Genomic DNA, 23,377 nt, shown 5'->3' on the forward strand with positions numbered 1-23,377 from the left:
ACTGCCTCACATGAGGTACAAGCATGATATCAGCTTTCCTCTGGGTGCCTCACTATCCGCTCCCCTGCTGAGAGCTACAGAGGACAACTGCCTCACATGAGGTACAAGCATGATACAAGCTATCCTCTGGGTGCTTCGCTGCCTACCCCCCTGCTGAGAGCTACAGAGGACAACTGCCTCACATGAGGAACAAGCATGATACCAGCTTTCCGCTGTGGTGCCTCACTGTCTGCTCCCCTGCTGAGAGCTACAGAGGACAACTGCCTCACATGAGGTACAAGCATAATACCAGCTTTCCTCTGGGTGCCTCACTGTCTGCTCCTCTGCTGAGAGATACAGAGGACAACTGCCTCACATGAGGTACAAGCATGACACCAGCTTTCCTCTGCAGTGCCTCACTGTCTGCTCCCCTGCTGAGAGCTACAGAGGACAACTGCCTCACATGAGGAACAAGCATGATACCAGCTTTCCTCTGCAGTGCCTCACTGTCTGCTCCCCTGCTGAGAGCTACAGAGGACAACTGCCTCACATGAGGTACAAGCATGATACCAGCTTTCCTCTGGGTGCCTCACTGTCTGCTCCTCTGCTGAGAGATACAGAGGACAACTGCCTCACATGAGGAACAAGCATGATACCAGCTTTCCACTGTGGTGCCTCACTGTCTGCTCCCCTGCTGAGAGCTACAGAGGACAACTGCCTCACATGAGGTACAAGCATGATACCAGCTTTCCTCTGGGTGCCTCACTGTCTGCTCCTCTGCTGAGAGATACAGAGGACAACTGCCTCACATGAGGAACAAGCATGATACCAGCTTTCGGCTGTGGTGCCTCACTGTCTGCTCCCCTGCTGACAGCTACAGAGGACAACTGCCTCACATGAGGTACAAGCATGACACCAGCTTTCCTCTGGGTGCCTCACTGTCTGTTCCCCTGCTGAGAGCTACAGAGGACAACTGCCTCACATGAGGTACAAGCATGACACCAGCTTTCCTCTGTGGTGCCTCACTGTCTGTTCCCCTGCTGAGAGCTACAGAGGACAAGTGCCTCACATGAGGTACAAGCATGACACCAGCTTTCCTCTGTGGTGCCTCACTGTCTGCTCTGCTCCCCTGCTGAGAGCTACAGAGGACAACTGCCTCACATGAGGTACAAGCATGATACCAGCTTTCCTCTGCAGTGCCTCACTGTCTGCTCCCCTGCTGAGAGCTACAGAGGACAACTGCCTCACATGAGGTACAAGCATGATACCAGCTCTCCTCTGGGTGCCTCGCTGTCTGCTCCCCTGCTGAAAGCTACAGAGGACAAGTGCCTCACATGAGGTACAAGCATGATACCAGCTTTCCTCTGTGGTGCCTCACTGTCTGCTTCCCTGCTGAGAGCTACAGAGGACAACTCCCTCACATGAGGTACAAGCATGATACCAGCTATCCTCTGCGGTGCCTCACTGTCTGCTCCCCTGCTGAGAGCTACAGAGGACAAGTGCCTCACATGAGGAACAAGCATGATACCAGCTTTCCACTGTGGTGCCTCACTGTCTGCTCCCCTGCTGAGAGCTAGTGTTGGGCGAACAGTGTTCGCCACTGTTCGGGTTCTGCAGAACATCACCCTGTTCGGGTGATGTTCGAGTTCGGCCGAACACCTGACGGTGCTCGGCCAAACCGTTCGGCCATATGGCCGAACTAAGAGCGCATGGCCGAACGTTCCCCGAACGTTCGGCTAGCGCTGTGATTGGCCGAACGGGTCACGTGGTTCGGACCCGAACGCGCTCTGATTGGCCGAACTGTCACGTGGTTCGGGTAAATAAATACCCGAACCACGTCATATCTCCGCCATTTGTCTGTGGGTTTAGCTTTGGGTAGGCAGGCAGGGTAGTTCGCGCTCCAGCCACGCTAGCCAGGGTCCCCCCCAGTCATTGTGTGTCGCTGCTGGGAATAGTAGTACACCGCTCGCTCAGCATTCTGTTTACTGCCACTCTGTGTACCTCGCTCAGCCACACTATATAGCATTCTGTTTACTGCCACTCTGTGTCTGCTGGGAATAGTAGTACACCGCTTGCACAGCCACACTATATAGCATTCTGTTTACTGCCACTCTGTGTACCTCGCTCAGCCACACTATATAGCATTCTGTTTACTGCCACTCTGTGTCTGCTGGGAATAGTGGTACACCGCTCGCTCAGCCACACTATATAGCATTCTGTTCAGAGCAGGGACAAGGTCCTCCAGCACCCAAGGCTGAGACACCAAAGTGCGCCCCTCCATCCCTCCCACCCCAGCCGTCACACACTGATTGCTATTAGACTAAGAGGCGCCACAGGGCCCACAACCTCCCCAACACCTTAATATCTAGTTATCTGGCTTGCAGTCACTGCCATGTATCCCCTTTTCTTATTTCTTTCTGCTTCAAACACAATTAGGAATGACAGCTGAATGAATTGTGCGCCCCCTCCTACACTGCGCCCTGAGGCTGGAGCCTCTCCAGCCTATGCCTCGGCCCGGCCCTGATTCTGTTCACTGTTCTGTGTCTGCTTGGAATAGTGGTACACCGCTCGTTCAGCCACACTATATAGCATTCTGTGTACTGTTCTGTGTCTGCTGGGAACAGTAGTACACCGCTCGTTCAGCCACACTATATAGCATTCTGTGTACTGTTCTGTGTCTGCTGGGAACAGTAGTACACCGCTCGCTCAGCCACACTATATAGCATTCTGTTCACTGTTCTGTGTCTGCTGGGAATAGTGGTACACCGCTCGCTCAGCCACACTATATAGCATTCTGTTCACTGTTCTGTGTCTGCTGGGAATAGTGGTACACCGCTCGCTCAGCCACACTATATAGCATTCTGTTTACTGTTCTGTGTCTGCTGGGAATAGTGGTACACCGCTCGCTCATCCACACTATATAGCATTCTGTTCACTGTTCTGTGTCTGCTGGGAATAGTGGTACACCGCTCGCTCAGCCACACTATATAGCATTCTGTTCACTGTTCTGTGTCTGCTGGGAATAGTGGTACACCGCTCGCTCAGCCACACTATATAGCATTCTGTTTACTGCCACTCTGTGTACCTCGCTCAGCCACACTATATAGCATTGCGTACTCTGCCAGTCAGTGTGTATATTGCTGGGATCAGTAATACTCCACTCACCGTCAACCACTATATGAGCTCAACATGAGTTCCCCAGAGACCTCCGCTGTGAGCAGCACTCCCAACAACAGCAACAGCCAACGCCCCACGCAAGCTATAACATCCACCCCAGCAGCCAGTGGTCAGCAGCAGCCCTCCCCGGAGGAGAACGTTGTGTCCATCAGTCCGTCGCCAGAGCGATTAATGAGGGCTGCCATTGAGGAGATGATGGGGCCTGATGTGGAGGAGGAGGTCTGGCTCAGGCCAGCATCCCAAGTTAATGTTGAGGACGATGAGGGGTCTGTGTCTGGGGATGTTGGGGTGGCAGAGGTGGTGGGTGGGTCAGACTCAGGAGAAGAGTTGTATGATGAGGATGATGATCGGGACCATCTGTATGTGCCTCAGAGTCCGACCCCGGAAAACATGTTGTATCGTGTGTTTAGGTACTAAAATCTGCGTTCCCTCCCAGTAGTGTTGGGCGAACAGTGTTTGCCACTGTTCGGGTTCTGCAGAACATCACCCTGTTCGGGGTGACTATATAGCAGACTATATAGCATTGTGTTTAATGCCACTCTGTGTACACGGCTCAGCCACACTATATAGCATTGTGTTTACTTCCACTCTGTGTCTGCTGGGAACAGTAGTACACCGCTCACCCGCCACTGTATAGCATTGTGCTCTGTGTCACTGCTGACAATAGTGGTACACCGCTCACCCACCACTGTATAGCATTTCTGTACTGCCACTGTACTGCTGCCAGTCAGCGTGTACTTTAAGGATAAGTGAAATGAGGAAGAAATCCGGTGAAAGAGGGAGGGGCAAGGGAAGAGGTGTTTCCCCTGACGGTTCACGTACAGGCCACAGGGGAGCACCCAAGAAAACCCACTCAATACTGCCCATGTTGTCCAGGACAACAACCCTCACAGATCCAAAAGAACAGGACCAGATAATTACTTGGATGACCTCTCAAGCGTCCAGCAGTGGGTTAAGCAGCACCAGCACATCACGCACGAGGTCCGAGTCCTCAGCCAGTTAAAGTCTGGGCTTTCTTTGAAGACTGCACTGAGGATGTTACCATGGCGATTTGCAAGGTGTGCAAGACCCGCCTGAGCAGGGGGAAAAGTATTAACAACCTCTCCACCACCAGCATGAGCCGCCACATTCTATCCAAACATCCCACTCTGTGGGCAAACGCGGCAGGACAGGGTACCACCAGCAACACTGCCTCCCTTGGGTTCACCAGACTCACCACCAGACCCGCCTCAGCAGCAGCAGTAGCCCAGCCATTGCGTGGTTCACAACATTCACAAACATCAGACGATGCTGACACTGTCACTTTCCGGACTAGTGCTCTTGAGGTCTCCCAGTGTTCATCAAACACAACAACCAACAGCCCTTCGGTGTGCAGCGCTACGGTTGAGTTGTCTGTTTCTGAGATGTTTGAGCACAAGAGGAAATTGCCAGCAAATGACCCCCGGGCCGTGGCAGTAACAGCCAGCCAGCATAGCCAAGCTTCTGGCCTGCGAAATGCTGCCATATCGAGTGGTGGAGACAAACAGCTTCAAGGGCATGATGTCAGTGGCCATCCCACGTTACGTGGTTCCCAGCCGCTACCACTTTGCGCGCTCTGCAGTGCCTGAGTTGCATGAGCACGTGGTCAGCTAAATAACCCGAAGCTTGAAGAATGCCGTTGCCTGCAAGGTTCACCTCACCACTGACACCTGGACGAGTGCGTTCGGCCAGGGTCGATACATCTCCCTTACCGCGCACTGGGTGAACCTTGTGGAGCCTGGCAGCGATTCCTCACCTGCTACGGCGCGGGTGTTGCCCACGCCGCAAACAGCTGGATAACAACAGCAGCACCTACCTCTCTGACTCCTTCTCCTCCAACGCATCTCAAAGCTGTACCTCATCCGGAAATGCTAACCCAGCACCAGCAGCAGTAGGATCGTGGAAGCAGTGCAGCACAGCTGTTGGCATGCGTCAGCAAGCGTTGCTGAAGCTGATCTGCCTTGGGGATAAGCAGCACACAGGGGAGGAAATTTGGAGGGGAATAAAGGAACAGACGGATTTGTGGCTGGCACCGCTGGACCTGAAACCGGGCATGAAGCTAGACACCTGGCACGAACTGGCAATGTACGCAATAGAGGTGCTGGCTTGCCCGGCAGCCAGCGTTATGTCGGAACGCTGTTTCAGTGCTGCCGGAGGCATCATCACAGATCGGCGTATCCGCCTCTCCACAGAAAATGCAGACCGTCTGACTCAAATTAAAATGAATCAATCCTGGATTGGAAACGACTACGCAACACTCCTGGACCCCAACCAAGTAACATGACCGATGAACATCTGGGATGGTTTAGCGTTTCCGGTCCCTGTTTATTGAACCTCTCATCTGTATTACATTTATGACTGCATGGCGGCAAAAAGCATTGCTGCTATATCCGCACGCTTTTTGTCCTCATGCAAGGCCTGGGTTGTTGTGTCTCACAAAGCGTGGCCTTCTCCTCCTGCGCCTCCTCCTGTTCCATCACGTGTGCTGCTGCTGCTGCTGCTGCTGGGTTAGCGTTGCCGCGTGGTCCCTGTTTATTGAACCTCTTATCTTTATTACATTTATGACTACATGGCGGTACAAAGCATGCTATCCGCACGCTTTTTGTCCTCATGCAAGGCCTGGGTTGTTGTGTCTCACAAAGCGTGGCCTTCTCCTCCTGCGCCTCCTCCTGTTCCATCACGTGTGCTGCTGCTGGGTTAGCGTTGCCGCGTGGTCCCTGTTTATTGAACCACTTATCTTTATTACATTTATGACTGCATGGTGGTACAAAGCATGCTATCCGCACGCTTCTTGTCCTCATGCAAGGCCTGGGTTGTTGTGTCTCAAAGCGTGGCCTTCTCCTCCTGCGCCACCCTCCTCCTGTTCCATCACGTGTGCTGCTGCTGGGTTAGCATTACCGGTCCCTTTTCCTGGAACCTCTTATATGTATTACATTTATGACTGCATGCCGACAAAAAGCATGTTACCTGTGCAAAGAAAACAGACATTTCCCGCATTTAAAAGACAGTTTTCCCTTTGAAACTTTAAAATCGATTTTCTCAAAAACTATAAGCTCTTTTTGCTAAATTTTTTTTTCCTCTTGTACCCACTCCCAAGGTGCACATACCCTGTAAATTTGGGGTATGTAGCATATAAGGAGGCTTTACAAAGCACAAAAGTTCGGGTCCCCATTGACTTCCATTATGTTCGGAGTTCGGGTCGAACACCCGAACATCGCGGCCATGTTCGGCCTGTTCGGCCCGAACCCGAACATCTAGATGTTCGCCCAACACTACTGAGAGCTACAGAGGACAACTGCCTCACATGAGGTACAAGCATGATACCAGCTCTCCTCTGGGTGCCTCACTGTCTGTTCCCCTGATGAGAGCTACAGAGGACAAGTGCCTCACATGAGGAAGAAGCATGATACCAGCTTTCCTCTGTGGTGCCTCACTGTCTGCTCCTCTGCTGAGAGCTACAGAGGACAACTGCCTCACATGAGGTACAAGCATGACACCAGCTTTCCTCTGTGGTGCCTCACTGTCTGCTCCCCTGATGAGAGCTACAGAGGACAACTGCCTCACATGAGGTACAAGCATGATACCAGCTATCCTCTGGGTGCCTCACTGTCTGTTCCCCTGATGAGAGCTACAGAGGACAAGTGCCTCACATGAGGAACAAGCATGATACCAGCTTTCCACTGTGGCGCCTCACTGTCTGCTCCCCTGCTGAGAGCTACAGAGGACAACTGCCTCACATGAGGTACAAGCATGATACCAGCTCTCCTCTGGGTGCCTCACTGTCTGCTCCTCTGCTGAGAGCTACAGAGTACAACTGCCTCACATGAGGTACAAGCATGACACCAGCTTTCCACTGTGGTGCCTCACTGTCTGCTCCCCTGCTGAGAGCTACAGAGGACAACTGCCTCACATGAGGTACAAGCATGATACCAGCTATCCTCTGCGGTGCCTCACTGTCTGCTCCCCTGCTGAGAGGTACAGAGGACAACTCCCTCACATGAGGTACAAGCATGATACCAGCTCTCCTCTGGGTGCCTCACTGTCTGTTCCCCTGATGAGAGCTACAGAGGACAAGTGCCTCACATGAGGAACAAGCATGATACCAGCTTTCCACTGTGGTGCCTCACTGTCTGCTCCCCTGCTGAGAGCTACAGAGGACAACTGCCTCACATGAGGTACAAGCATGATACCAGCTCTCCTCTGGGTGCCTCACTGTATGTTCCCCTGATGAGAGCTACAGAGAACAACTGCCTCACATGAGGAACAAGCATGATACCAGCTTTCATCTGTGGTGCCTCACTGTCTGCTCCCCTGCTGAGAGCTACAGAGGACAACTGCCTCACATGAGGTACAAGCATGATACCAGCTCTCCTCTGGGTGCCTCACTGTCTGTTCCCCTGATGAGAGCTACAGAGGACAAGTGCCTCACATGAGGAACAAGCATGATACCAGCTTTCCTCTGTGGTGCCTCACTGTCTGCTCCTCTGCTGAGAGCTACAGAGGACAACTGCCTCACATGAGGTACAAGCATGACACCAGCTTTCCTCTGTGGTGCCTCACTGTCTGCTCCCCTGATGAGAGCTACAGAGGACAACTGCCTCACATGAGGTACAAGCATGATACCAGCTATCCTCTGGGTGCCTCACTGTCTGTTCCCCTGATGAGAGCTACAGAGGACAAGTGCCTCACATGAGGAACAAGCATGATACCAGCTTTCCACTGTGGTGCCTCACTGTCTGCTCCCCTGCTGAGAGCTACAGAGGACAACTGCCTCACATGAGGTACAAGCATGATACCAGCTCTCCTCTGGGTGCCTCACTGTCTGCTCCTCTGCTGAGAGCTACAGAGTACAACTGCCTCACATGAGGAACAAGCATGATACCAGCTTTCCTCTGTGGTGCCTCACTGTCTGCTCCTCTGCTGAGAGCTACAGAGGACAACTGCCTCACATGAGGTACAAGCATGACACCAGCTTTCCTCTGTGGTGCCTCACTGTCTGCTCCCCTGATGAGAGCTACAGAGGACAACTGCCTCACATGAGGTACAAGCATGATACCAGCTATCCTCTGGGTGCCTCACTGTCTGTTCCCCTGATGAGAGCTACAGAGGACAAGTGCCTCACATGAGGAACAAGCATGATACCAGCTTTCCACTGTGGCGCCTCACTGTCTGCTCCCCTGCTGAGAGCTACAGAGGACAACTGCCTCACATGAGGTACAAGCATGATACCAGCTCTCCTCTGGGTGCCTCACTGTCTGCTCCTCTGCTGAGAGCTACAGAGTACAACTGCCTCACATGAGGTACAAGCATGACACCAGCTTTCCACTGTGGTGCCTCACTGTCTGCTCCCCTGCTGAGAGCTACAGAGGACAACTGCCTCACATGAGGTACAAGCATGATACCAGCTATCCTCTGCGGTGCCTCACTGTCTGCTCCCCTGCTGAGAGGTACAGAGGACAACTCCCTCACATGAGGTACAAGCATGATACCAGCTCTCCTCTGGGTGCCTCACTGTCTGTTCCCCTGATGAGAGCTACAGAGGACAAGTGCCTCACATGAGGAACAAGCATGATACCAGCTTTCCACTGTGGTGCCTCACTGTCTGCTCCCCTGCTGAGAGCTACAGAGGACAACTGCCTCACATGAGGTACAAGCATGATACCAGCTCTCCTCTGGGTGCCTCACTGTATGTTCCCCTGATGAGAGCTACAGAGAACAACTGCCTCACATGAGGAACAAGCATGATACCAGCTTTCATCTGTGGTGCCTCACTGTCTGCTCCCCTGCTGAGAGCTACAGAGGACAACTGCCTCACATGAGGTACAAGCATGATACCAGCTCTCCTCTGGGTGCCTCACTGTCTGTTCCCCTGATGAGAGCTACAGAGGACAAGTGCCTCACATGAGGAACAAGCATGATACCAGCTTTCCTCTGTGGTGCCTCACTGTCTGCTCCTCTGCTGAGAGCTACAGAGGACAACTGCCTCACATGAGGTACAAGCATGACACCAGCTTTCCTCTGTGGTGCCTCACTGTCTGCTCCCCTGATGAGAGCTACAGAGGACAACTGCCTCACATGAGGTACAAGCATGATACCAGCTATCCTCTGGGTGCCTCACTGTCTGTTCCCCTGATGAGAGCTACAGAGGACAAGTGCCTCACATGAGGAACAAGCATGATACCAGCTTTCCACTGTGGTGCCTCACTGTCTGCTCCCCTGCTGAGAGCTACAGAGGACAACTGCCTCACATGAGGTACAAGCATGATACCAGCTCTCCTCTGGGTGCCTCACTGTCTGCTCCTCTGCTGAGAGCTACAGAGTACAACTGCCTCACATGAGGTACAAGCATGACACCAGCTTTCCACTGTGGTGCCTCACTGTCTGCTCCCCTGCTGAGAGCTACAGAGGACAACTGCCTCACATGAGGTACAAGCATGATACCAGCTATCCTCTGCGGTGCCTCACTGTCTGCTCCCCTGCTGAGAGGTACAGAGGACAACTCCCTCACATGAGGTACAAGCATGATACCAGCTCTCCTCTGGGTGCCTCACTGTCTGTTCCCCTGATGAGAGCTACAGAGGACAAGTGCCTCACATGAGGAACAAGCATGATACCAGCTTTCCACTGTGGTTCCTCACTGTCTGCTCCCCTGCTGAGAGCTACAGAGGACAACTGCCTCACATGAGGTACAAGCATGATACCAGCTCTCCTCTGGGTGCCTCACTGTATGTTCCCCTGATGAGAGCTACAGAGGACAACTGCCTCACATGAGGAACAAGCATGATACCAGCTTTCCACTGTGGTGCCTCACTGTCTGCTCCCCTGCTGAGAGATACAGAGGACAACTGCCTCACATGAGGTACAAGCATGACACCAGCTTTCCTCTGTGGTGCCTCACTGTCTGCTCCCCTGATGAGAGCTACAGAGGACAACTGCCTCACATGAGGTACAAGCATGACACCAGCTTTCCACTGTGGTGCCTCACTGTCTGCTCCCCTGCTGAGAGCTACAGAGGACAACTGCCTCACATGAGGTACAAGCATGACACCAGCTTTCCTCTGTGGTGCCTCACTGTCTGCTCCCCTGATGAGAGCTACAGAGGACAAGTGCCTCACATGAGGAACAAGCATGATACCAGCTTTCCACTGTGGTGCCTCACTGTCTGCTCCCCTGCTGAGAGCTACAGAGGACAACTGCCTCACATGAGGTACAAGCATGACACCAGCTTTCCTCTGCAGTGCCTCACTGTCTGCTCCCCTGCTGAGAGCTACAGAGGAGAGATGGGGGAATGGCTTTATGCTGATAAAGTGCATCTCTGGAGAAGGCCTGTCTCCAGAGTGTGGGGGGGAAGATAAGCTCTGTATGGGACATTGAATAAAGTACTTTACATAATGCTAGGTACACACAATACAATTTTACTTACAGATTTACTGTCAGATCGATTATTTCCAACAGGTCTGATCTGATTTCCAATTGATCTTCCATAGAAGTGAAAATTGATCAACAGAATCGAAAAATAGGAAAATCAATCAGAAATCTGTCTGAAATAATCAATCTGTTGGAAAATTGTATAGTGTGTACCTAGCATAAGAGTCTGCAGTCCTAATCCAATCACCCAGTGTAACAATAATATTAATGTGGTGAGTCATTAGACTATGATTATGATAGGTTTAGGTTTTGAGCACCTCCAAGGACAGTCAGTGACATGACAATGCACTCTGCAAAGGGCTGCAGAAGATGTCAGTGTTATATAAGTACAAAAGAATAATATGGTAGGACATTAGACTATGACTATGGTAGGGGGATTAGATCGTGAGCTCCTCTGAGGACAATTAATGGTGCGACTATGTGCTTTGTAAAGGCCTGTGGAAGACAACACACCATATTTATATATCTTATGATAACAATTAGAGTGAGACATTATTTAAATGACTTTGGAGAGGGAGAGAAAGGAGGATAGGAGAGCGGGAGAGATGGAGCGCAAGAAAGGGAGATGAAAAGAGGGGAAGTGCAACAGAGTGGAGGAATGGGAAGAGGAAGAGAGAGAGGGCAAAATATCGGAGGAAAGCTGGAGGGCTGCTGGAGGGGGTCATGGGATGGGGAGAAAAGAGGTCCCAGTGTTATGACTTGTACTGCAAAATGGCCAGAGGAGGAGGGGCACATTATGAGGGGGTTCTCTGTGTCCTGAGGCTGGTGCCTCCTAAATCTCTCTGCCTTGGCTCAAACCTGGAAGGAAGTTGGGGGGAGGGGGGCATAGAAGAGAGGCGAGGAAAGGGGAAAAAGGAGAGTGAGAAAGCTGGGGGGGGGGGGGGGGGACGTGCACAGGATGTAAAAGCACTGTGGTAGATGTTGGTGCTATATAAATACTGAATAATGATAGTAATAAAAGAGAAAGAGAGTGATCGAGAGGGGAAGTGTAGAGAGAGGGCAGGAAAGCTGAATGAACAAGAGGAGGACAGAGAGCGGGAGGGAAGGCGATGTCTGCTCCGCCAGTCTTTTTTAGCTGTGCTGTTTAGCAGGGTCATGTACAAGAGGATATGAATGAGGGATTAGAGAGATCAGGGTTCAGGGAGGGAGAGTGGAAGAGGGGAGGAAAGTCACAAGGGCAGTCTGACCCTGACTGGAGAGCTTCTCTTAAAGGGGAACTAAAGTGAGGGTGATATGGTGGATGCCAGATGTATCTCCTTTTAAACAATACCAGTTGCCTGGCTGTCCTGCTGATCTATTTGGCTACAATAGTGAATCACACCAGAAACAAGCATGCAGCTAATTTTGTCAGATCTGACAATAATGTCAGAAACACCTGATCTGCTGCATGCTTGTTCAGGGGCTATGGCTAATAGTATTACAGCCAGAGGATCAGCAGGATAGCCAGGCAACTGGTATTGCTTAAAAGTAAATAAATATGGCAGCCTCCACATCTCTCTCACTTCAGTTGCCCTTTAATTGTACACATCACCCAGCTTGTCTGTCCTGTTCACTGATCATCATTATCATCCACCATATAGCTGACATGCAGTGAAGGGAGAAAAGCTCAGTGTTTGACGCTCAACTCGGGTTCCTTTAAAATGTACATCCCAGTCCAGACAAATTCTCCAGAAATTCTGCCTCTACCTGGTGTAAGAAACTGCAACTTCCTGTAACTATGGCGACACATCCATACTACATCTCCAGCAACTGTCTGGGGTCTAATAATAATAATTAATGATTATTATGAAATGAGATGCATGCATCTGCAGAATTAAGATTTTGTTCAATGAAGAGAAACATTGCAACACTAATAGTATTAGATGGCCGAGTGGAGAGGATTCCACAGAGGCTGCAGTTAGCATATTCACCACAAGATGGCGACCTCACATCTCCCAGGTGGAACGCACAGCCTGGAAATAATAAAACCAAAGACAGGAAGAGGCGTAACAGCAGAAGGAGAAGTTGCAGGAGGTGGAGGGAACACACGGCTGGAAGAGGTAAATTAAGTGTGATTGTTGTTATATATTGAGCAGAGCAGAGGTCGGGGTGGACATACTTTGTTACAGAGGAGGTCATAGTACACCTGTCACTATCCTGATCATCCCCCTTGAAGTAATTACCATACAAATACCCAACCCAGGCTACCCAATATGGGGCACGTCTGGCTACCTATATAGGGGTAGCTACCTAATATGGGGTACATCTGGCTACGTATATGAGGGGCTGCCTATTTTAGGGCTCATTTGGCTACTTATATGGATGCTACCTAATAAAGGGAACATCTGGCTACCTATATTGTGGGCTACCTAATATGGGGCACATCTGGCTACCTATATGGGGGGGCTACTTAATATGGGGCACATCTGGCTACCTACATGGGGTGGGGGGTACTAAATATGTGAGACATGGCTACCTACATGGGGGGTAAATAATATGTGACACATCGGGCTACCTATATGGGGTGGCTACCTAATATGGGGCACATCTGGTTACCTATATTGGTAGCTACCTAATATGGGGCACATCTGGCTACCTACATGGGGGAGGGCTACTAAATATGTGACACATCTGGCTACCTACATTAGGGTTAATAATATGTGACACATCTGCCTAGCTACATGGGGGTAAGTAATATGTGACACATCTGGCTACCTACATGGGGGAGGGCTACTAAATATGTGACACATCTGGCTACCTACATGGGGGTAAATAATATGTGACACATCTGGCTACCTATATGGGGTGGCTACCTATTATGGTGCACATCTGGCTACCTACATGGGGGGTTACCTAATATGGGGCACATCTGGCTACCTACATGGGGGGCTACCTAATTTGGGGCACATCTGGCTACCTATATGGAGGCTACGGCGCTAGTCTACTTCAGGGGACCCAGCAGGAAACCTCATAGGGAACAGTTCTCCAATCACAGCAGCCTCTGCAGCACAAAGCGTTGTGATTGGCCGAATAGTGTGGGCATGGTTTACTGTAACCTATCTGAAACCTAGCAGCTCGAGACGGTGCCATCCACCCAATCACATTAGCAGAATTTCCCTATGAAGTTTCCTTCTGGGTCCCCTAAAGTAGACTAGCGCCGAGGCTACCAAATATGGGGCTAATCTGGTTTGCCCCATGAAAAGAAGTAGTACATTCCCGCTAAAGCTACCAGTGCTTTTGATATTTTTTCCAGCTGAAACAGTCATTGTTTGGTGAAAAACTACTGCATACGGGGTACCCCTAGGTCATTTAGCTCACCTCCAACAACATATTTAAATTGTCCCAATCAAATGCTATTACAGCTGATTTGGATTGGTCTGCAAACTGCCATCTTAGATGTATTGGCAGATGCAGGTAGAAGTCTTTAGTTTCAATCATTTTTATTGAATTTTAAGGATGAACATAGCAAGTAGTGGCTGAATGCAATGGTAGTTAAACATACTGATATTTAAAAATTATTAGCATTACAACATTGTTCAAGTGCATATTATTTGCGGTACAAAAGTACAGGAGTTACTGCCAACATGGTCTAGAACTTTTGAGTACTCAGCAAGGTTTGCCTGAGGAGAACAAGAGAGTAATCTGGGGACTTGCCTGTTATAATGTACTTTTGGAAGGGACAAAGCTCGCCTCAACATGTAACCTCTAGCGCTGGGCGAGGACTGTTCCCATACTCTGTAGATTGGAAATATTGTGTAACTCTAGCCACCAGCGTGACTAGAAGGTATCATATATCGCATATAGGAAGGGGGACATGCATGCAGTATCTTTGTGGTGAGTGAGCAAGATTACCAACTTGCTTCCAAAAATAGGAAAAAAACAGGGATATGTAAGCTATTAGAGTTTAGATAGGGAGTAAGTAGGTATAAGAACAGAAAAGAAAGAAGAAGATAGAGTAACCAGGGGACGAGGAGTGGTGGTCAATTAAATATAAGTGTTGTATAGACATGTTTAGGTGTCCTTAACCCAAGAACTATGGTCAAGGCCAAAGAGGTATTCTAAAAGGGGTGACCTGATTCTTTCAAATCTCACCATTTTGTCTTCTAATCTGGCTCGAAATTTTTCAAAGAATATAGAAGTCTTTCAAATCCAGTGAGGCCAGGAAACAGTCCTCCTGTAAAAGACTTATTACTGAATGAATGCTGTCCGTCCAAAATCGCCTGTATTTTACTGCTTTAACCTTTTCATATTCAGGATAAAGCAAAATGGCTTTTACACAAGGAACACTGGGGGACGATATCCCTGAAGTCTCTGACGTTTGGAACCTCCTGAATTACTCTCTTCTCAGACATTTCTCTTTGCAGTGTGAGATTTGGTGGTGGTGGTGGTCGTTTGTGTGTATGTGTGTGTGTGTGTGTGTGTGTGTGTGTGTGAACACGAAGATGGCAGTTGTGCTGGTTACTGTTTAGCAGTTAGGTATCAGGTGATCAGCAGGCTGAAGCTAGCGAGTTGTGTGCAAGCATACAGGAAATCCAGCAGGTTTCTGAAGATCATGAAGCCAAGTCAGTCATGTTAAATAAGGTGTCTCAAAATCCATTGCACAATTTAATCCGTCTGTTAATGTCTTCAACATTTTCATACATTTTATATTTCTTATTCTTGAGGGTAGCTTCAAGAAACATTTCTGAGTACACTAGTAGAACAGAGACAGGGGGACACCGAGAGCCCAATATGGTGTAGTATGTATTGGAAGAGTGAGAAAATTGAAATAAGTAAATGGATACTCACAAACCAGGGTTACCCCTCAGGCAACCACTGTACAGGCAGGTGGGGAGAACAAGCCTGTCCCCACTCAGGATTAAGAAGTCGCTCTCTGTAGATTGGAAGAAATACAAGGATTTCCGGCCTTCCACCTAGGGTGGAGCGATGCAGTACGAAGTAGTCAGAGGCGCCAAAGTATAAAAGAAGGTAAACATTTTTAAAACATGGAAATGGTGGGAGGTGGACCCTGAACCATTCCAAATGATATGACAAATGAATGTGTGTAGTTATAACACAATTACTTTTATTATTGATACACTCCACGAGATATTGCAACGCGTTTCACGGGTGTGACCCCGCTTCATCAGGCAGTGAGAGGAGGAGTATAAGGCAAATGTCATCCAAGTCTGGGAAGAGCGCCTCAGAGGCTGCCCTGCTGGATTTCCTGTATACTTGCATGAGCTCACTGTCCAGTAAGCAGTAAGCAGTAACCTAATGTCCGTTACCAGCGATAGCCACAGTTTTTACTACCTGTCACTGGTTAGATACTGTATATGCTGAAGTTGTACAGCAGGAGACATTGGCAGCGCTTCCAAACAGAGGCTGCACCCGAATTGACTACCTGCAATAGATGTGCAGAGCTCCACAATTGTGGACTAAAATACACAACATGCATTCAAAACAGGTACAGCAAAGGAGGACTTTAGCTTCAGTATAAATAATATGTGCACAAATTATTCCCTACTAGACTTCCCCACGGCGGTGACGGGTCCTCTCAGGGAAGACCTACCGCTAGTCTAACGATAAAAACACGATTTTTTCCTAGTGCTGCTAATCATAAAATGGTATACACATTTCTCTCAAACAGACATTAAACAAATGATAGCGCTCATAGGCTGTGTGATGAATAGCGGAAAAGCCGCCGCGTGTGCTGGCAGTAAGGTGGCTGTTTCCGCGTCTGATGCGGCGGTTTGTCCGCGTCAGCATGCGGCTAGGTTATCTGGATCTAATGGTGCACATGGGAAGAATGGTATGGGGGCCGCCGCATGTACTGACGGTGAGGCGGCGGATTCCGTGTCCAGTGCGGTGGTGACCCCGCAGCAACATGTGTCTGGGTTGTCTGGACCTAGTAGTGCACACAGATGGAGAGCTACGCGCGCGCACGCTGCTAGACAGGCTCTTTATACCAATAGGAGGAAGATCAGCTGATCAGAGCAGTCAGCTGATTCCGGCTCACTCAGGGATTGGTTGATGGGAGCTGGGCGGCGCTGGGGAGCGCTTTACTATATATATCTCCTGCTGTTCAGTTGCTGGTTGTCTGGCGTTGCGAATGCTTATGTGTTAGCACTCAGACCGTAGTCATATCGTTCAGTGTGGTGGAACCAGGAGGACCTGGGAATCCACACTTAGCCAGTTACTGTATATTATCTGTGTTATTCTCTAGTTTAGTTCCAGGGTGTTGAGATCACGGCCCTCACACCCCAGACTAGGGATACTGTATATCATCTGTGTATTCTCTAGCATAGTTCCAGGGTGTTGAGATATCGGCCCTCACACCCCAGACTAGGGATACTGTATATCATCTGTGTATTCTCTAGTTTAGTTCCAGGGTGTTGAGATCAAGGCCCTCACACCTCAGACTAGAACTTGTTCTGATATCTGTTATGACGTATTGCTTTCCTGACCACTCTTTTGATAACTGATTTGGTACCTTGCCATTCTGATTTCCTGTTGCCTGACCCGGCTTGTCTTGGATACCGAATCAGCTTACTGTCTTTGTACTTTATCTGTCAGTGTGTTGCCGACCCGGCCTGCCCGACCTTTCTGGCTGTCACCCACCCCTTGGGTGCTCAGCCTCCTGGCAGGGGCCCCTGCCTCTCAGAGGGGGCACTGCTGCTACCCAGTCCAAAGACTCCTTTCCCTGGAGTATTTGTCTGCAGTAGAGTCTGTCTCTATTTATTGGACCACTTGCTACCCCAGTGGTCCAATTTCTACTGTTGCACCAAACACTCACACGCTTCAGGTGTCCTGAGGTTAGCAATAATCAGATTCTCTCTGTGTGCTGACACCAATCGTTACAGGCTGCAACTGAATTGTATACCAACAGAGGCATGCAGAGCCCCACAGGGCTAAATACATGCCTTGAATGCAAATCAGATGCAAATCATGTACTAGTCCTAATCTATAATTTGAATGCAAATTGATGCACATGGATGCAGCTATTTTAGTCCACAATTGTGGAGCTCTGCACATCTATTGCAGGTAGTCAATTTGGGTGCAGCCTCTGTTTGGAAGCGCTGCCAATGTCTCCTGCTGTACAAAACTCATGTAAGTATACTTATGGCTAGCTGCATCCATGTGCATCATATTGCATTCAAATTATAGATTAGGACTAGTACATGATTTGCATCTGATTTGCATTCAAGGCATGTATTTAGCCCTGTGGGGCTCTGCATGCCTCTGTTGGTCTACAATTCAGTTGCAGCCTATGAGCACTGTCATTTGTTTGATATGCTGAAATTGGCAGGGTGGAAGACAAAAGCCACGTGGGACTCCATCACATGACAAGTAGGCGGATTTCTGCCGGAACTTCTGGCATGTGGAAATATGCGCGCCCCTGCACTGATCCCTTCTGCCCAACTTATACAGGGAGGTCCTCCAAACGTCCTGTCTGGGATAGGAAATACAACTGAAGACGTGTGCCTGAGCAGTATAAATATATATATATATATATATATATATATATATATATATATATATATATATATATATATATATATATATATACTTAATTTAATATTGAAATCTCATGCTAATGGCATCCTGTCTAAAGCTGGGACGGAGACAAGTCTCAAGGAGGATGTGCTGGGAAAAACTATTTTCACCATCATTGGCTTTTATTAAAAAAAATGTATGTATGTACTTTATTAATGGGGTTCACAGAAAACGAATTCCTTTAACCCTTTAGCAGCCAATTTTATTTAGAAGCTTGCAAGTGCTCCAGGCAAATGTATTTTTTTTTTTTAATTTCTTTATTTGTTACACTTTCCTACTTCTAATTAGTACTGTTGTAATGTGTATTTATGGCCAGTTGTCGCTAGGGGGCAGTGTGAGACAATAACAGACATCAAAGCATGGAGCGTGGAGCCGCTACCACCTCCAGCTGGTGCCTCACACGTATGCACACTCTCTGTATTACCTTATCTCTGGATTTCTATTACTTCTTATGCTATAAATCATGCAGCTAAATACACGTTATCACCTGTGTTTATTACTGCAGTCACAGGAGTTTTAGGTTTACCCCAACTGTTTTGGGAGGCCGGCCTGTATCTCTTCCCTGTGAAGGACATTTCCCTGATAGCTGCTTTGCATGTGCTGCAGTTGTGGCTTGTGGTAATCACTGATGGGCTGCCGCTGTGCATGTGCTGCAGTTGTGGCTTGTGGTAATCACTGATGGGCTGCCGCTGTGCATGTGCTGCAGTTGTGGCTTGTGGTAATCACTGATGCACTGCTGCTGTGCATGTGCTGCAGTTGTGGCTTGTGGTAATCACTGATGGGCTGCCGCTGTGCATGTGCTGCAGTTGTGGCTTGTGGTAATCACTGATGGACTGCCGCTGTGCATGTGCTGCAGTTGTGGCTTGTGGTAATCACTGATGGACTGCCGCTGTGCATGTGCTGCAGTTGTGGCTTCTGGAAATCACTAATATGCTGCCGCTGTGCATGTGCTGCAGCTGTGGGTTGTGGTGATCACTGATGGACTGCCGCTGTGCATGTGCTGCAGTTGTGGCTTGTGGTAATCACTGATGGACTGCCGCTGTGCATGTGCTGCAGTTGTGGCTTGTGGTAATCACTGATGGACTGCCGCTGTGCATGTGCTGCAGTTGTGGCTTGTGGTAATCACTGATGGACTGCCGCTGTGCATGTGCTGCAGTTGTGGCTTGTGGTAATCACTGATGGACTGCCGCTGTGCATGTGCTGCAGTTGTGGCTTGTGGTAATCACTGATGGACTGCCGCCTGTGTGACAATCCAGCCCCGCGATCCCGTCGAGATCTGCTCCCGTTAGCGTACGCAGGAAGTACGGGTGCAGACGGACAACGAGACCGATTGCTGGATCGTCAGAGGAAGAAAGGTTAATGCGACAGAGCTTGCCAATCCCGTCTAATCTGCTCCCGTTAGCATATGCAGGAAGTACGGTGAGCAGACTGACAATGAAGATTGATCACGCAGCTGCCGACAATATGTAATTGGACAAACATTCACCAATCCCGTATTACTAGGCCACTGTTGCCATGCAGGTCTCATGCACTAGAGCACAGGTGTCGAACTCCGGGCCTGGAGGGCCGGATCCATGCCAGTGTTTAGGATGGACTGAGGAAGAGAGGAAGGTGTTCTACCTGATGGACCACACCATTCCTGATTCAGATCCATCAATTAATTTGAGCTGTGTCAAAAATGTGTGAGGATCTCGGCCCTCGTAGGACCGGTTTGACATCCCTGCACTAGAGACTGCTGGAGGCAAATTCACTGTGTGCGTAGTAAACGGTTAAGATTGGTTAGAGGTGCCCATACATGTACAATCCCGATTGTACGTACAATCGGTAAACTAGAAATATTGATTTCGCGCTGGAAATCGGGTAAATACACTGCCACCACTGTTTGATTTGATAGGGCGAAGAGACCCCAACGCTATCATAATACGGTAGCCAGCCCAATCACGTTCGACATGCTCCAGTCCCCGTTCGGGGAATAGTCACTTCCGACAGCTTAAAGACTGTGAGCAATGTAACGTTAAAGAAAGGTTACTGGGTCCATATATGATGCAATCTCGATTGGATATAATCGAGAAACTAAAGTTATTGATTTTGCACAGGAAATCGGATACTAGCTAATCCTAGAAGGAAGAAACGGTTATTTACAACCTAGCTAGCAAATCAACAATTTATAAGCAAATCATAAAACAATGCGGTAGTATGACTGACTCTTCAGAGGGCAGATTCGTTATAGCAGCAATCAGATGACCAGAACAGGCACAAGACTGAACGATAAAAATCGTTAGTTTTATTCTAAAACTACATACACACAGCTTACTTTAGAACAGATTGATTGGATAGAAAAAGAGTAGAGATGAAAAGAAACAGAATGTCTGAATATACAGTTCAAATACCGTTATTGATAGTCCATGCGGCAATCGCAAGACTTTGGAGGAAATAATCCAAGTTGTTGTTTGGCCAGAGTCCTGCTGGCCTGTCAGATGTTATAGACAAAGATTCCAGATGCTGGACGTGGACCCAGAGCTCTCTGGGCTCTCTGTGGTTATAGCCCTCACTCCAGCAAGGAGGGGTTAGGGGGCGTGGATTACACACCTCTTTGGAACAGGAGATGCCCGCCCCTCTCATGGACACAGGAATATACCTGACTCATGATAGGTGTGCTAATCTGCAAACCATACAGGTTATGTTAAATATAGTAACATTTATAGGTTTGTCAGAATTTATCAAGAACGTTGATACCAAACTTGGGGGATCAGACCCCTGGGGTATTAGAGGGTTATTTTAAAACAGTCTTACGCTAGATCTGGGAGTCCGATTGGTCCGTAAACCTCTCAGAACCAGCGTCCTGCGGAATCCCACAACCTGTGCAGATTTGATGAGCATAGAGATTTGCTATGCCATGAATTATGAAGAAAATGTGAAGGAAATATGGATATTGGGATTCCTGAGGTCACAGTAAGTCAGCTGCTTCCAGAGAGAAACTGATAAGATCTGTGCATTTGCTAGCTCTGTGTGAAGGTGGGAAAGCTAGAGACACCATTCTCCCAGATACTTGGGATTTACGATTTATGTCAGCCTTATCTGTGATGGATGGGCTATATAACTTCCCAGAAACGCTAGGTGACAAATTTCACACAAAACTGCCAGGGCTTGCTAGTAGAGCCAGGAAGGAGATAAAAAAAAGTGATTTTAAACCAACAAATGTCATTTTGGTTGGTTTGCAAAGAAACTTGCGTTTATCGCTCCCCTGACGCACAAGTGGTTTTCTCGGGAACCGCAGAGCTTCACAGCATGTGCTGCCGGTGTGGCTTGTGGTATTTTTTTTTTTAACAGTTTAGTTTTTATTTATTTTCTTAAAAAGATTTACAACACAATGTGAGAGAACAGTGAGATACAGTTGTGGTTACCATAAAATGACAATCCGGCAGAGAAATTACTGGTACAAACCGTCGTAAATGGCAAGGATAGTACAGTTACATAAACACAGTTATAGTATCAAATTAGTGTCACATATTGGGTTGCCAGTATCTAGGAAACCACCCTGTAGAGAGAGAGAGACATGTGTGGAGAAGAGAGAAGAAGAAGAGAAGAAGAAAAGATGACCGTCCGTACCCCGATTTGCCCCCGGCTCCTGTACCTCCGCATTAACTATTTCTCATAGGTTAGGGAGACAAGAAATTATTATATCAGTATTGGGATAAATTCAGAATCTGTAGGATCCATAATTCTGGATTCCCATATGCCCCAGACTTTATAGTATTTCTTTGGACATCTCCTATTCAGGTATGTTGTTTTGTAGAGAGGTAGAGAACAATTAATGGACTTAGCCCATATTCCCAATGTAGGGACAGAAGATTTTTTCCACAGTTTAAGTATTTCTTTGCGGGCCTGGAAACCGAGGGTTCTAACCAATATCTGTTTGTGGTGAGTTAATACATCTTCCTCCATTTTTCCCAGTAACAAAAGACCTGGATCCAGTGGGAGAGCAACTTTCAGCAGTCTGTTAATTATTGATAGTACGTCTTTCCAAAAGGGAACAATCCTAGGACACGACCAAAACATATGCAAGAAAGTGCCCTGCTCTGCTTGGCATCTCCAGCAGGCGTCCGAGATAGAATGATCTATCCTATGCATACGCTCCGGCGTGTAATAGGCTTGGTGTAAAAACTTAGTCTGAACTAGTTGGTCCCTGGCCGAAATAACTGAGGTTGGGTATAATTCTAGGACTTCGTCCCAGTCATCCCTCTCCAATCCTGTCACTAGCAGCTGCCATTTATTGAAGCATTTGTCTAATCTAGTGTTGTTGAGAGTTAGAAGTGCTAAATATATTGCTGAGAGTACTTTAGGTAGGTCTCTAGTTAAAAGTAATTTTTCTAGATCATCCATATTAAGTACCGGAGGGGACCTTCCAAATTGTGACGAGTAAGCATGCTTAAGCTGAAGATAGCGAAAAAAGTGTGAGTTGGGCAAGTTAAATTGTGACTTTAGAGAATCAAATGGTAAAATAGTTTGCCCCTGTTGTATATGAGCCAGTGTTTTAATTCCAAAACTAGCCCAAATTACTGGGTCGGGTATAGTCATAAAGTGTTGAAGCTGGTTATTTCCCCATAACGGGGTATGTGGGGAGAGTGCATTTTCCGCCGCCAGCGGGGCCCTAGCCTCCCTCCATGCCTTCCACACCGTTAACATAGCTTGCGTGGTTTGTAGAGAGCATTTGGGACCCCTGTAAGGTAGATTTGTCAATTTTTCATAGGAGCCCAGGATTGCAGCCTCTATCGTGGTTGCAGGGTTGGACTCATCTTGTGAAAACCACCATCGGGTCGTTACTAGTATAGAAGCCCAGAAGTATTTCTGAAAATTTGGCATGGCTAGCCCTCCCCTGTTTTTTGGCAAACACAAAATATCCAGAGCTATACGGGGCTGTTTACCCGCCCAAATGAATCTAAGCAGGATAGAGTCCAATTTTTTGAAATTTTTTTGTGTAAGCCAAATTGGGGATTGTCGAAAGACATAGGTAAACTTAGGCAGGTATATCATTTTTATTAAATTTATTCGGCCTATCAGGGTCAGTGGCAATTTATCCCAGATTCTGCACTTAGTTTCTAGCGACTGCACTATTGGGTCAATATTTAGCCTTTGGTATGCAGTAATATCTTTGGTAATTTGCACTCCGAGATACTTAAATTGAGAGACTGGTTGTAGGGGGGCGAGACTATTTAGAATAGGGGGGTCCAGATGGAATAAGGTTGATTTAGACCAGTTA

The 23,377-nt window shown here is 48.3% G+C and overlaps 1 protein-coding gene across 1 annotated transcript in view; it reads left to right on the plus strand.

Moving 5' to 3' along the window:
- The first annotated feature begins 12,605 nt into the window (after positions 1 to 12,605).
- The window catches only part of LOC137535383 (zinc finger protein 850-like), a 132,432-nt gene continuing 121,660 nt past the window's right edge, over positions 12,606 to 23,377 (plus strand). The window contains exon 1 of the mRNA XM_068257213.1: positions 12,606 to 12,641. The gene's annotated coding sequence lies outside the window, so the exon portion shown is untranslated. The remainder of the gene's footprint in view (positions 12,642 to 23,377) is intronic.

The sequence above is a fragment of the Hyperolius riggenbachi genome, chromosome 10, assembly GCF_040937935.1.
Source record: "Hyperolius riggenbachi isolate aHypRig1 chromosome 10, aHypRig1.pri, whole genome shotgun sequence".
Lineage (NCBI taxonomy): Eukaryota > Metazoa > Chordata > Amphibia > Anura > Hyperoliidae > Hyperolius > Hyperolius riggenbachi.